Source organism: Lipophrys pholis (assembly GCF_963383615.2).
Source record: "Lipophrys pholis genome assembly, chromosome: 7".
In the NCBI taxonomy this organism is placed as follows: Eukaryota; Metazoa; Chordata; class Actinopteri; order Blenniiformes; family Blenniidae; genus Lipophrys; species Lipophrys pholis.
The window spans coordinates 3046529-3058858 of record NC_137638.1 but is presented as its reverse complement, the minus strand read 5'-3'; positions in this window follow the sequence as shown (position 1 = coordinate 3058858).

Genomic DNA, 12330 nt, shown 5'->3' with positions numbered 1-12330 from the left:
TTTAGTCATATGGTCATGAAGTACTTGGCATGGAAGTGTACAGTAAGAAGGCTATTTGATTTTTATTCTATAGTTTCAAGAGCTTTAAACTTTAAGACCAAAACAGCTGTTTTGTCTGCCCCCACAAAACATGGGGACAGCTCATAAAGTGATATATACTTTAAGTTGTTTTAGTTATTTTAAATAATAATTTATTTATTTGTCTACTTTTGTTCCCCATTTTGGCCTTTTTTCTTTTTTTTTAATTTTAGTCATAATTTATACTGTTTTAACTCGTTTTGGCCATTCTTGGTTTCGGGCTTTTCAGAAAAATGGATAATGTGTGTATTGAAAGTAAAAGTATGAATTTCCCCGGAATATCCCGGAAGCTCGATGGAGGCTGAAGAGTCACGTGGCTCCACAGCTACCGGCTGCAGACAGACAAACCACGGCTGAAAGTCCAAATCACACGTTCAGAGGCTGTTTAGTGAGCTGTATCGTTACAGAGGTGGTTTGACGTGGTTCTGATGAGATGTCCTCTGGATTCAGCCTTAACCTTTGAACCTCCGACCCTGGTGGACCTGGGTAATCCTGGCTGACGGTAATTGAGAGATGTGGGATGCACGCTCTCTCACTTGACCTCTGCCTCTACCCCTGTTGCCTCTGGCACCTTCTTCTCTCAATCCGACCAGAGTCCGGTCACATCACAGCCAATTTACCTCGGAGACGTCGCCTAATTCCTGCCGTGATCTCTTCGGTCTTTCAGCCTGTCTGACTCTGTCACACGCTTCTGGCCTTCATATTGGTCTTACGGGGTTTTTCCTGATTTCTATTTATATCAGTAAAAAGAAATAATCTAATCGAACAGGGTTTAATCATTGGACAACAGAAATGTGGTTCCTATAAAGAGTGTAGAAACATTATTTAACGTAGACAAAGTGGATGTTCTCTCATCTCCAGGTGCAAACCGCAGTCTCCTACAGGTGGAGCTCAGCCTGCCGGTATTTAACTAGAGAAAAGCAGAAGCAGCACTCAGGTGCGTCAGGAGGAGGTCGGAGCAGGTCTGGATGTGACCCGCTGATGCTCTGGGATGGAGCTCCTAACACACCACAGACGACCCCCCCCCCCCCCCCCCCCCCCCCCCCCCCCCCCCCCCCCCCACCTCCACTTCTTGTGTTACGCTAACGTGACTTGAGGCTCAGAGACTGCAGCTCAATGTCCGGCTTAATATCGCCGAGATTGGCCCGAGTTTACTGGTATTGTAAGTGTGCCCATTTATCCCACAGCACTGGGACACACATCCACCGTGCTCATTACTGTCAGCGCCTTTAGAATTAGATTAGTGACCCTTTCGTAAATTAGAGGTTGACTGAAGAAGGAGGCTGGATTGATTGCCAGGAGGTATGTATGTATGTATGTATGTATGTATGTGTTCGGGGGTATTTGCCCACCGCCAATCGAAAGCTCTTATGCTGGCCTTGGCAAAACGGACGCCGCGCCGCGGACTCCTCGTCAGGCGATGTGGCTGGTAATCGCATTAAAAGTTCACACAGAAACCCAGATTAAAGAGCTGCGCTGTTCTCAGAGCGAGCCGATGTGGCCCGGTGTGTACGTTATAGGGACATGGCTCCAGGCTGTTAGGGGGGGGCGGGGGGGGGGGGGGCTGATAGCTGATGGTCCCGTGAAGACTGAGAGGCGGCTTCAACAGAACAACATATCAAGCGGACCCGTGCAGATATCATCAAATAGCTTCTCCTCTCGCGTGAGTGTAGATAAAAACAGTGAAACTCCAATTAAACACACGGACGACGGGCAGGAAGGAGTTCAAACTGACGGAGTGGTTCCTATCAGTCTGAGTTTATTTCAGCTGCTCCAGTGAATAAGTGAAGAACGAGTGCTACATGTTGTGTAGAAATAAAGAAAAAATAAAAAAATAAAAAGATTTGGAAACATCTAGAAATATAATATCATGCTGCCCTCAGGCTAAAAACACTATTTTTTTTCGGGACGTCATGTTTCCACAATGAACCCGTTGGGATCATGCAATGCTTTATTTAAAAAAAAAGAAAAAAGAGACGAACGCCGGCAAACAATAAACTCTTATTTGTCATCTGACTTTTATTTTTTTAAAGACTTAAAATAAAAAGCCCAGAAACCTCTGCTGTGTCTATTTTCCTCCACAAAAAAGAGTGTGAAAACATTCCTAGATGGTCTTTTTTTTGGTCTGAAAATCCCCCACATGTTTCTACTAATTTTTGATTGTTTAATCTTATTATCATTATTCTTTCCTAATTAATACAAACTTGCCAAACTATGGCCACAACATACCAGGATGGACATCACATAATGCACATTGTTTTTAACGTTTTGTTTCTCTCAATTGATTTTGTGTTTTAACTGCAACTTTTAGTCGTATTGTCATACTAACAGCTGCCACAGACGATCAACCAGCATCTTCACACTTGTCAATAGAACCTGAATTACTAGTATCCGTCCCACATCCAGCTCTCTGAGTTCTCCTCAGTTGTGGCTTCATCTCTAAACCAACTAAACCACCCCAACTAAACTGTTTAAAGATATTTTCCCCCTGATTAGTAATCAATACTAGATTCCGCTCCACTATTAGATTCAGCTCAGAATGAAGTTAAACATGGAGTTCCACATGGTTCTGTCTCAGGACCTATACTCTTCACATACTCTTCACTCTCTCTCTCTCGCTCGCTCATGCTCCTGTGTCCGGTCTGTTCTTCACAGTTTATTCACCTCAGATGAACGAACAGGGGGATAATATTCAGCTCTGTCACATCTGTCCAGCCTACCTGAAGAAAATACTGCAAATCCCCCCAAAAAATCTGGATGTCAACAAAACGTGTTTGATGCTGTGAAGATGCTTCTGTCAGTTCTTCTTGTTAACACCGAGTTCAAGTTTTAATACATCTTCCACCGTCCAGATTTGAACCCACAATCTTCTCAGGATATAATAGAGCTGGTTTGCTTTAGTCAAAACAACAATACATGACTCCAGTTTGCTTCACATTGAGGAGAAGCAGTCAGAAAGAATTCGCATGCAAGTAAATAGAAAATCTATACAATCTATAAATAGAAATCTTTCTAGTTGTTCAGTTATTTGAATCGGCCTTTTAGTGTAGATAGAGCTTGTGCAAGGGTAGAGAAGAAGATCAAGATCAATTAAAAAATCCTATTAAAAAGAAAAATTAAATATTCTAAAGCCAGATTACACAAAATCTATCCCTCGGTTTCCCCAATGTGTGACAGGTGCAACGTGTTAGAAAGTACTTTGTCTCACGCTTTTTGGTCCTGCCCTTCACTAACAGGCTTCTGGTCAAAAATATTTGACTTCTATTCCAAAGCATATAAGACGCCCATTCAACCTGAAGCTGGACTTGTTCTCTTTGGCTGCACTCAAACTATTAGGACTATCCCTGCTGTAATGCAACAACCACTGGAACTGGGTCTAATTGTTGCAAAAAAAATAATACTGAAAGAATGGAAGTCCCCCATTCCTCCTTCTTTCCAGCTGTGGGTCACTGACATGTTGTATCTAATACAAATGGAAAGACTTCGTCATGTCTCCATGAACACTTTTGCCCACTTTTGGAATCCATTTCTTTCTCATTTTGAAAAGATCAAGATACAGTAGCTGCTGACTGGACTCCTTTTCTTTTTCTCTGCATCCCTTCTGTTATATTCTTGTGTATACTCATTTGGTAACAATTTATGCATCTGAGCCATGTTGTTTTGTACTGTATTGTCCTTGAAAAAAAAAAAGTAAAATGAAAATAAAATATTGAAGAAAAAAAAAAGAAAAATGAAAGTCAGAATTCTGCGGGAAAACATCAGAGTATTTTTATACACACTTTTTGAGGTTTGGGTGTTTGAATGATATTCTGTAGAGGAGAGTCTCACTACCTGTGAATCACGTTGGATATTTGGTTCTCTCAAAATGAAGAGAAGCTGTGTTACACTCCAGAAGATTGGTGTTTGATTTCCTGCTGCTGATGCTACAAGAGTTTATTTTCGGTGACGTCTTCATGCGACGTGTTTCATGCATGAGTGTTACGACGGTGGTTCCCGCTGTGGAGGGGGCTTGGTGGCCTGTAACCCCCTGTTGCTAATCTCCGGAGACACTGCAGCAAGTCTGACTCCGAGCTCCTGAACCCCGAGCAGGAAAAGGAGGCGAGAAGTTGATGGCGACTTGACGTTTTGGTCGGCGACGAGGGCAGAGCGTGCTCCTGAAAATGGCAGCTGTCAGGAGATGTGATGCTGAGGGGGAGCCGGCGTCGCCCCCCCTGCAGCTCCAGCATGATGCCGTGGTCCGTCTGAGCCTCTGTCACATGCGTTACACACTCCTGACTGTCAGAGGAAATGCAGACCGGCAAGCTTGTCAAGCTGAGTGAGGAAATATGTCCGTGCACAAAGTCAAGTGTGACTGCTGAGGTCCATCACTGGAAGCTCTGAGGGGAAGGTCTGAGTTTAAATTAGACAACCTTGTGAGAGTGCAGGTACATGATGTGAATAACTCAAAATATAGACATACAGATGTAAATAAGGATGTAAACAGAGATGAGAAGCTACAGTCAAGGGCAAACAAGCACTTCTTTAAGTTTGAATGTTTTCAGAGTGGAGTTGAAGCTGCGCCGATCTCCAGAGATATTCAGTGTTATGGAAATGTCATTTTTGCCTCATAACGAATGATGTGAAATTCCGTGTTTCGAGGATTGACCTGTGTCGGCACTTTCAGAACCTCCGCGCCACGTTTTTGTAACCTTCAGTGTCTAGTGTGCAGGAAGCACGTGGATCTTTCTCAAAACAATTCAGCTTTTAAGAAAGAACTCGACTTCATTTGTCAGGGAAACTCCTGGACAGTCATGCAAAGGCTGCACTGTGGCATTGCCTCTTCTCGCAAGAATAATGTCATAAAATTGTCTTAAACTTTTGAATCGCTCTCAGCCTGATTCTGTTTCTGAGGGTTTTTAGTTGGAAATTCTCCTCACATTCAGTTGAGGGTCTCAGTGAGCTGATCCCTCAGTCTGTGAAGGACACACGAGATTAATAGATTAACGATAAACCAGCTCATAATACAGAGTGCTCCACAGACACATCCAACACATAAATAACGTTGTTCAGTAGAAAACAGGAAGAAAAAATAATTTTTTTAAGAAATCAAACAGTGCAAAAAAAACCCCCAAAAAACATCGTCAGAATGAGCTAGACATATACTTTAAGCAAAGACATTATTATCATTGTACAAACATCATATCAAGATATAATGTGGCATGTGCAACCGAGTCAATTATGGCGTCAGGGCAAAGCATTTATTTATTTATCTATCTATCTATCTATCTATCTATCTATCTATCTATCTATCTATCTATCTATCTATCTATCTATCTATCTATCTATCTATCTATCTATCTATCTATCTATCTATCTATCTATCTATCTATCTATCTATCTATCTATCTATCTATCTATCTATCTATCTATCTATCTATCTATCTATCTATCTATCTATCTATCACACTTTAGTAGCATGTTCCCTTAGAGAAATTTTCAGACCTCAATGACAAATTCTGGAAGTTTCAATTACGTCTCACAAGTTTTCGCTTTACACATCATTTCTCTTTTAATTTGACAGCATTTGCTCCTTTTCCTCCCTTTTATTAAATAAAAAAAGAAATCTCATTCAATGAAGCTGTAATACAAACCAAATAGTAAAAAAAAAACTAAAGGAAAGAAGAGAGGTACATTAAACTGCTGCTCACAATCTATCAATGAATTCATCAATCACGCTACAAATGAAAACACGTTACCAACTGGAAGCTTTCAGTCGATCAAACAGTTTAAACAAACAGAAAGTACGAACCACAGAAACACAAGTGAAAGTAGTTATAGTGCTCCAATACGCCATGAGAGAAACGGCTCAAAGAGACTTCACTGCTTGACAAAGCGGCTGGACTTTGGTGAACTTTTAAAGAAAAACCTGCATCCTGTGAGGAGCAACCCACTGCTGCTCATGTCCAGTCTGACCCTCGTCCACATGCTGGTTCAGATACTTTCACTGGACCTCCAGCGTCCACGCAGATTCATGTGAGGCCAAGCCCCCCCCAAAGCCACGAGCAAACAACAATGTGCCAGCAAGTTTTCTTCTAACGCGCGAAAAGTGCAAAGACTCCTGTGACAGGCTGGAAAAAACATTGGCAAGATGAACTGTGAACGCGGCGATGGTTCTCCACGATGTTGCTCCAAGTTGCCCCGGGGCAGTTTGAACTGGGACTGCAGGAGGAAGCGGGGAGACGACCGCGGCTCCAACTGGAGGTGACGAGCTCGGACGGATTATTTGTTGGTGACTTAACTGAAAGCAAGGCTTGTACACTTCCTGCTCCTGCAGAAAGTGTTTCCCCCGGAGGGACAGGGCGCTGTGGGACGGTCATTAAGAGATGGGCCCCCGTTTATCAGCGCCCCATCAGTGTGGAGCTGCGCTGCAGCCTGACATGTGAAGCAACGGCTATTTAAAAAGCCTCGTCCACTCTGGCTTCACACCAGCGGTTTTGTCCTTTGTCTCTCGAAGCGCTCCACTTCTCTCGCCTCTTAAGGACTTATTGTGTTGAACGCACAGAGCAGCCCTGCGAAGAGAAGCCACCAGCCACCATGGAAATACATTTGCTATTGTCACAGCAGTCGTCATTATGGTTAATCATCATACGGAGCCTCTGGAAGTCGTTATGACATGTGGGGGTGATTCATGCGGAGAAAAACTCCGGTACGGATGGAATGAAAGAGATGGTGCCTCAAACTTTGAGTTGTTCCGGTGTCATAATGATGAACTATCAGAAGGAGGCCAATATCAGTTCTATCATCAAAAAGACTTCAGGTCACATCCCTCCATCCATCCATCCATCCATGAGCAAGGCACGTTACGCTCTGAATTGGATTTTAACATGATTACACATACGAGCATAAATCTTGGTTCAGACAACATTTTAGAAACAGTTACACAACAGGAAGCTCCACCAACTCTGAGTCAGTCCAGAGACATGTAAAGCTTTAACTGACACATTAAAGACCTCATGAATATGATTTGACATTACAAGGCCACCGGTGAACCATGAATGATGCTCCTCGTTGTAATTCACTTGATGCCACTTCAAAACACAATGGTTCCGCTGTAGGTTTTAAAACGGAGCGAAGCAGAAAGAAACACGCATCTGATTCTAACTAGTGACTCTGGATTCGAGGAAGCGTCTCCGAACTGACGTCTGTCATCATTTATAATCTAATTACAGCTAAATCTCCAGCTTTAGTAATCTTCCCCTTTCTATCACCTCTGTTAAACATTTATCTACATCCTGTCCTGCTTCTTCTTCTTCTTCTTCTTCTTCTTCTTCTTCTTCTTCTTCTTCTCCTCCTCCTCCTCCTCCTCCTCCTCCTCCTCGAGCTGAACTCCCGGCCCACCATGACCTTTTGAGTCAACCAGTGGGCAGTGGGGCCCTATGGGAGGGCTCCAGCAGGGCACAGGATGGGATCTGGGGCATCAAGAAAGGGCCTTGTGGAGCCCCAGTTCTGGGCCTTGAGAGACTATTGGCGCTTTCCCACCAGTACCAACTCGGCCTGACTCGACTTTTAGACTTTTCCACTACGTGTTAGTACCAGGTACTTTCCTGGTTCCTCCTCGACCGAGGTTCCAAGCGATCTGAGGCAAGTAGACAATGTGACGGTGGTTGATGGCAGGTCGCTGATTGGCCGTGACGACGCAGATGAGTCAGGAGAGCAGCTCTTTTGCCCCGCCATTTTTATAACTCGATCACAACCAGAGATCGACGCACAGAACTCAACCCCGTGGAGACGTTTATTTGTCTGGTGGCGACCAGAGGATTCAGGAGCTCGACAGAGCAACCCGCTACGAGTATCAGGAGGTCTCTGAGCCGCGGATTCCACTGGTGTTTTGGATTAACTGGTTTCCTTGTTAACTGGTGACGGGCTTCTTCGGGCATCACTTTTCACAGCAGATTAATAACGTGACCAAAATCCATAGTTTTTCTAATGGATGCCGTTTAACCGCATTTCCATTGACGTTTAAAGTATCGTACCATTTGTTTCACATATTTTAACATGAACTGTTGCTAAGGGCTGGTGGCAGAAGTAGGTCATCAGTTAACAAGGGCACCAGTTAAACCGAAACACCGGACAATGAAGCACAGCTTGACAATCCAATTTTGTAATATTATTCGTTATAGTTGATATCCAATGCGGAGTTGTAACTCCACTCTTCCAAATGCATGATTGCTCTGCATCAGGAGGTACAGCTTCAATCGGGGGTGATCACTTGTGCACGATGGGGAAAAGCTCCGATGACTCCGCCCACGTCACGGTGGTACAATATTGTCATGGACAATGAATGTAACTGAATCGAATTGAGTCGGGTCGAGTAGGTACTAGTGGAAAAGCGCCTATGCCTTAGTTACGGCAGAAGGTAGGTGCAGGGTGCAGTGGACATGGGGCAGGAGGTAGGAGGGAGGGGGTGCCTTTGTGTGGGGGTTGTTTGGGGGCATTGCTGGCTTCCTGCACCCTGTAGGCCTCTCCTGGTCTCTTGTTGGGGGCAGCATGTGCTGTGGAAGTGGTGTCGACACTGTGGGGTGGGGTCTGGGTGGTTTGGTCTGGAGCTTTGATGGGGTCACGCTGAGGCTTTGGGACATGCTGCCCTGAGGCCCCACAGCATCATTACTTTCTTCCATTGCCCTCCGGTCAGACTGGCTGGGCCCACACTTACCCAGCTTCTCAACGGACACTTCGGTCTCTTACCACAAACCATATTCTGCACTGTAAAGTGTCACGTTTTAGCGCATGGCACTCTTATCGAGGGATCCATAACAAGCCGAAACAGAACCTCCATCCTGAGTCCCGTCACTCAGAGTCACTGGCCCCAATGCCCAGTCCTACCAGCCTTGTCACCATGTGTAGACTCGACGTCTTCACCCACCTGCTGTCTCGTATTTAATCAATGAGCACCCACACTTATTCTGTGTTTGGTTCTGGCTGGTGAATTGGTAGAAAGAGTCTCACCTGGAGGGGCAGTGTTCCAATCAGGACACAGACATCTTCTCATGTCATTGAGGAAGAGCTTTAGCTCCCACAGTCAATCAGTGTTGCTCAACAAAAGAATCCCCCACAGATGTGATACATGTGAAGCAGTGATGCAATTCAGCCATCATTCCTAAGACAAGCGCACCTCGAGGGGACGTTTGGCTAGAATGACGTTTACACACCCGTCAGCTGGGAAGACATTTCATCACAGGAGGAAATTGTTAAAGAAGGTTGTGAAAGAAAAAGAGTACTGACATATAATCACCACGCACCAGAAAGGAAGCTGAACAAAAAAACACAAAAAGCAAAAAGCAAAACACCAGGAGCAAAAGCTGCATGTCTGCCAAGTGGATAAAACACAGCGGGTGTGGAGGGCTGGGGGCCGTGACACACACACACATGGAAAAACAAAATTACTACAAACTAACGGTTGAATTTTTTCAGACCAGCAGCAACGTCTGAACTGAAGGAGAACACGGGTGATGAGACATTTAAAAACCAGTATAAACTGAAACCAATTCAACTAAATACACTTTAACTGAGCCGATCGCACTAGATAAGAGCTGAGATGAGGTTAATTTAAATAATAATTCATTTGTAAGATCTATTTATATGCTTGAATTCAACAGACTCCATTTATATCATCCCCACAAATCCATGCAAATGAGTCAATTCTGTGAAAAAGGCTTTTTGTCACTCTATCAGACTTAAAGACTAAAGATGAAACTATTTTAACTTTACTCTTCCAACTCAAAGTTTTTAGAGGTGATATGAATTAAAAACATTTTTACATTTGTCAGTCAGCCAAATGTGTCACAATTAGCCTTACTCTCACACAGAACAGAAAATAGAACACAGAAGGACAGAACGCCACGTCTCCTGCAGCAGTAAAAATTGATTGGCGCACGTTGATTGGCCGCAGGAACTCTCAACCATAGCGAGAACGATAGCGATCCTCCACACAAAAAATAAAAACAATCATGGAGGCATCTCCAACAAACTTCCCTCCCCGCAGAGCAACGCATTCGGGATGTTTAAACTGAAATACGGGGGTCATTTGTAAATCACACGAGGGTCAAGATTTTAAACGGTCCTGTTAGCATCTCGTGCTAGTGTCGAACGCTAGCCCGATTAGCAGTGAGCTGCTGTCTGTCTGCTGTAATTTCAGGGTCTCATACCCTACAGCGCGGCTGGGGGAGTCGCAGGGACATCGCCGTAGAACACTTTAACAGAGGTGCGTGTGTGTGGTTTCAGCCTCCTGTGTTCACCACAATCAAAATACCCCATTTTGGGGTGCGCCCCCTGGTGGGCGATTCTGAGCCCAAACGAATATATATATATATATTTTTTTTTTTGCCATTTTCAAACTCTACGTTTTCAGGCAAGTTTCAACCGAGGTCCAACATCAATTTACATGTTTTAACAAGAAAAAATGTTGATTCAAAATTACATTGGGATGTGCTCTCGCACACAGTAATTGGGTCAATAGCGTGTAAATCTGCGCAGGCCGGGTAAAAACTCCAAAATAAGACCTTGTTTTATTGAGTCCTCACAGGTGATAATTTATCTGTGTAATGAAATGTTTTGTCTCCATCGCCGGCGAATGGGGTGAAAAGAATGTAAAGGTTTGTCCAAAGGAGGTGAAATGGACCCAAAAATACAATAAAAACTACAAGACGACACAGTTAGGGGGTCCATGATGTAACATATTCCAACAATTATTTTAGAGCTTTACAAACATGATAAATTCTGATGAATATGTTCTGCTGGTGAGAAGACAATATTGGTATTTAGTGAGTGAGAAGAACTCGGGGTGGGTGTAAACTCAGCATGAGCATATGGCGATAAATATTATTAATTATACTGCACATTGAACCACATTCCGGCTCCACGGCCCCGGTCGAAGCGCTCCTCTTTACCGACTCTGAGCTCCTCGGGGGCAGACGTTTGCATTTAGAGTAGAGCGGGCAGCAAAGCATTACCCAGATAATGAAATGAATTCACGTTTGATCCTCTCTTCATCTCGGAGTAATTGTTCTTGATTCCCCCTTTGTGTTTCACGCATGACTCACCACTCATATCAGGGCCGCGTATGAAGACGTGCTCGCCACCGCTACCAGTGACAGACGAGTTCAGTGATTAACAAATTAAGGATCGTCTTCGCCCTGATCTGTCTCAGGGCTTTTCCACTTGCTTCCTGCGGAAACATGTTTGGTGATGACAGTACCTCTGCTCCTATATATAATTAGATTAGAGAGGAGTCGGGATTAATACACTCACGGACGACACATTGGGGAGGGCTTGACGAGAGGAAAAACAGGTGATCGGGCCATTTCAGAATTACTTTATCAACTTCTTTCGTTGCCTATTGAGACATCACAAATGTATTTGGCGTGGAGTATCAGGGGAGGATGTAAGAGCCTGTCTGGAGGCGTATGGATTAATTTGGGAAAACATTAGACCAAACTAATTAATATCAAAGTAGGAATACATTTACGATGTGAGCTCGGATGTGGCACGCCAACTTTCCATTGAATTCTCTACTTAAGTTTTTTTTTTTTTTTTTTTTTTAGCTTCTGAACATGATGGCGGAGTTTCACCTCCGTTGTTTAACCTCCGTTTATGCCCCCATCTCTATTTAATCAGACATCCATCGTCCACTGTGCGTTTAACATCAAATCATGTTAGATAATATTTCCAATAAAGACTCCGGTGAGGTGTTTCTGTTGTCGTTTCTCGTCTTCAGTAGTTCTACTGTCGCTTCACTTCAGTTTAGTATCGAATGTATTTGAATGAAATGTTGAGGAATCATTCCGTCTCTGTGAACTGATTGTGAGGTGACCCAGGAGGGATTCACAGATTCAAGTTTTCAAACGCCCTTCCTCTAATAGTGTTTGCTGACGACACAACTTTTGTTATATCTCACTCAAATTTATTAATCTTCAATGAAAGACATTGATGCTGGATTAACTGCTGTCTGTTAGTTAGTTGGTCAAATAATCACCGGATATAAGGAAATTTCAATATTGCTCGGGCTTCTTTTTCTTCTTCTGGCTGTTTCCTGTTTCAGCTGTTTCTGATTATCGTGTACCGTCGTAAAAATGTCTTTGCTTTCAGAAAAGGAATAAAAAAACGTATTAAAGGGGACATATCATGCTAAATCCACTTTTTTAGCCCTTAAATGCATTTTGTTGTATATTTAGAGTGTTTAGAAGTACAGAAAAGTTCAAAGTAGTCTCTTCAGGT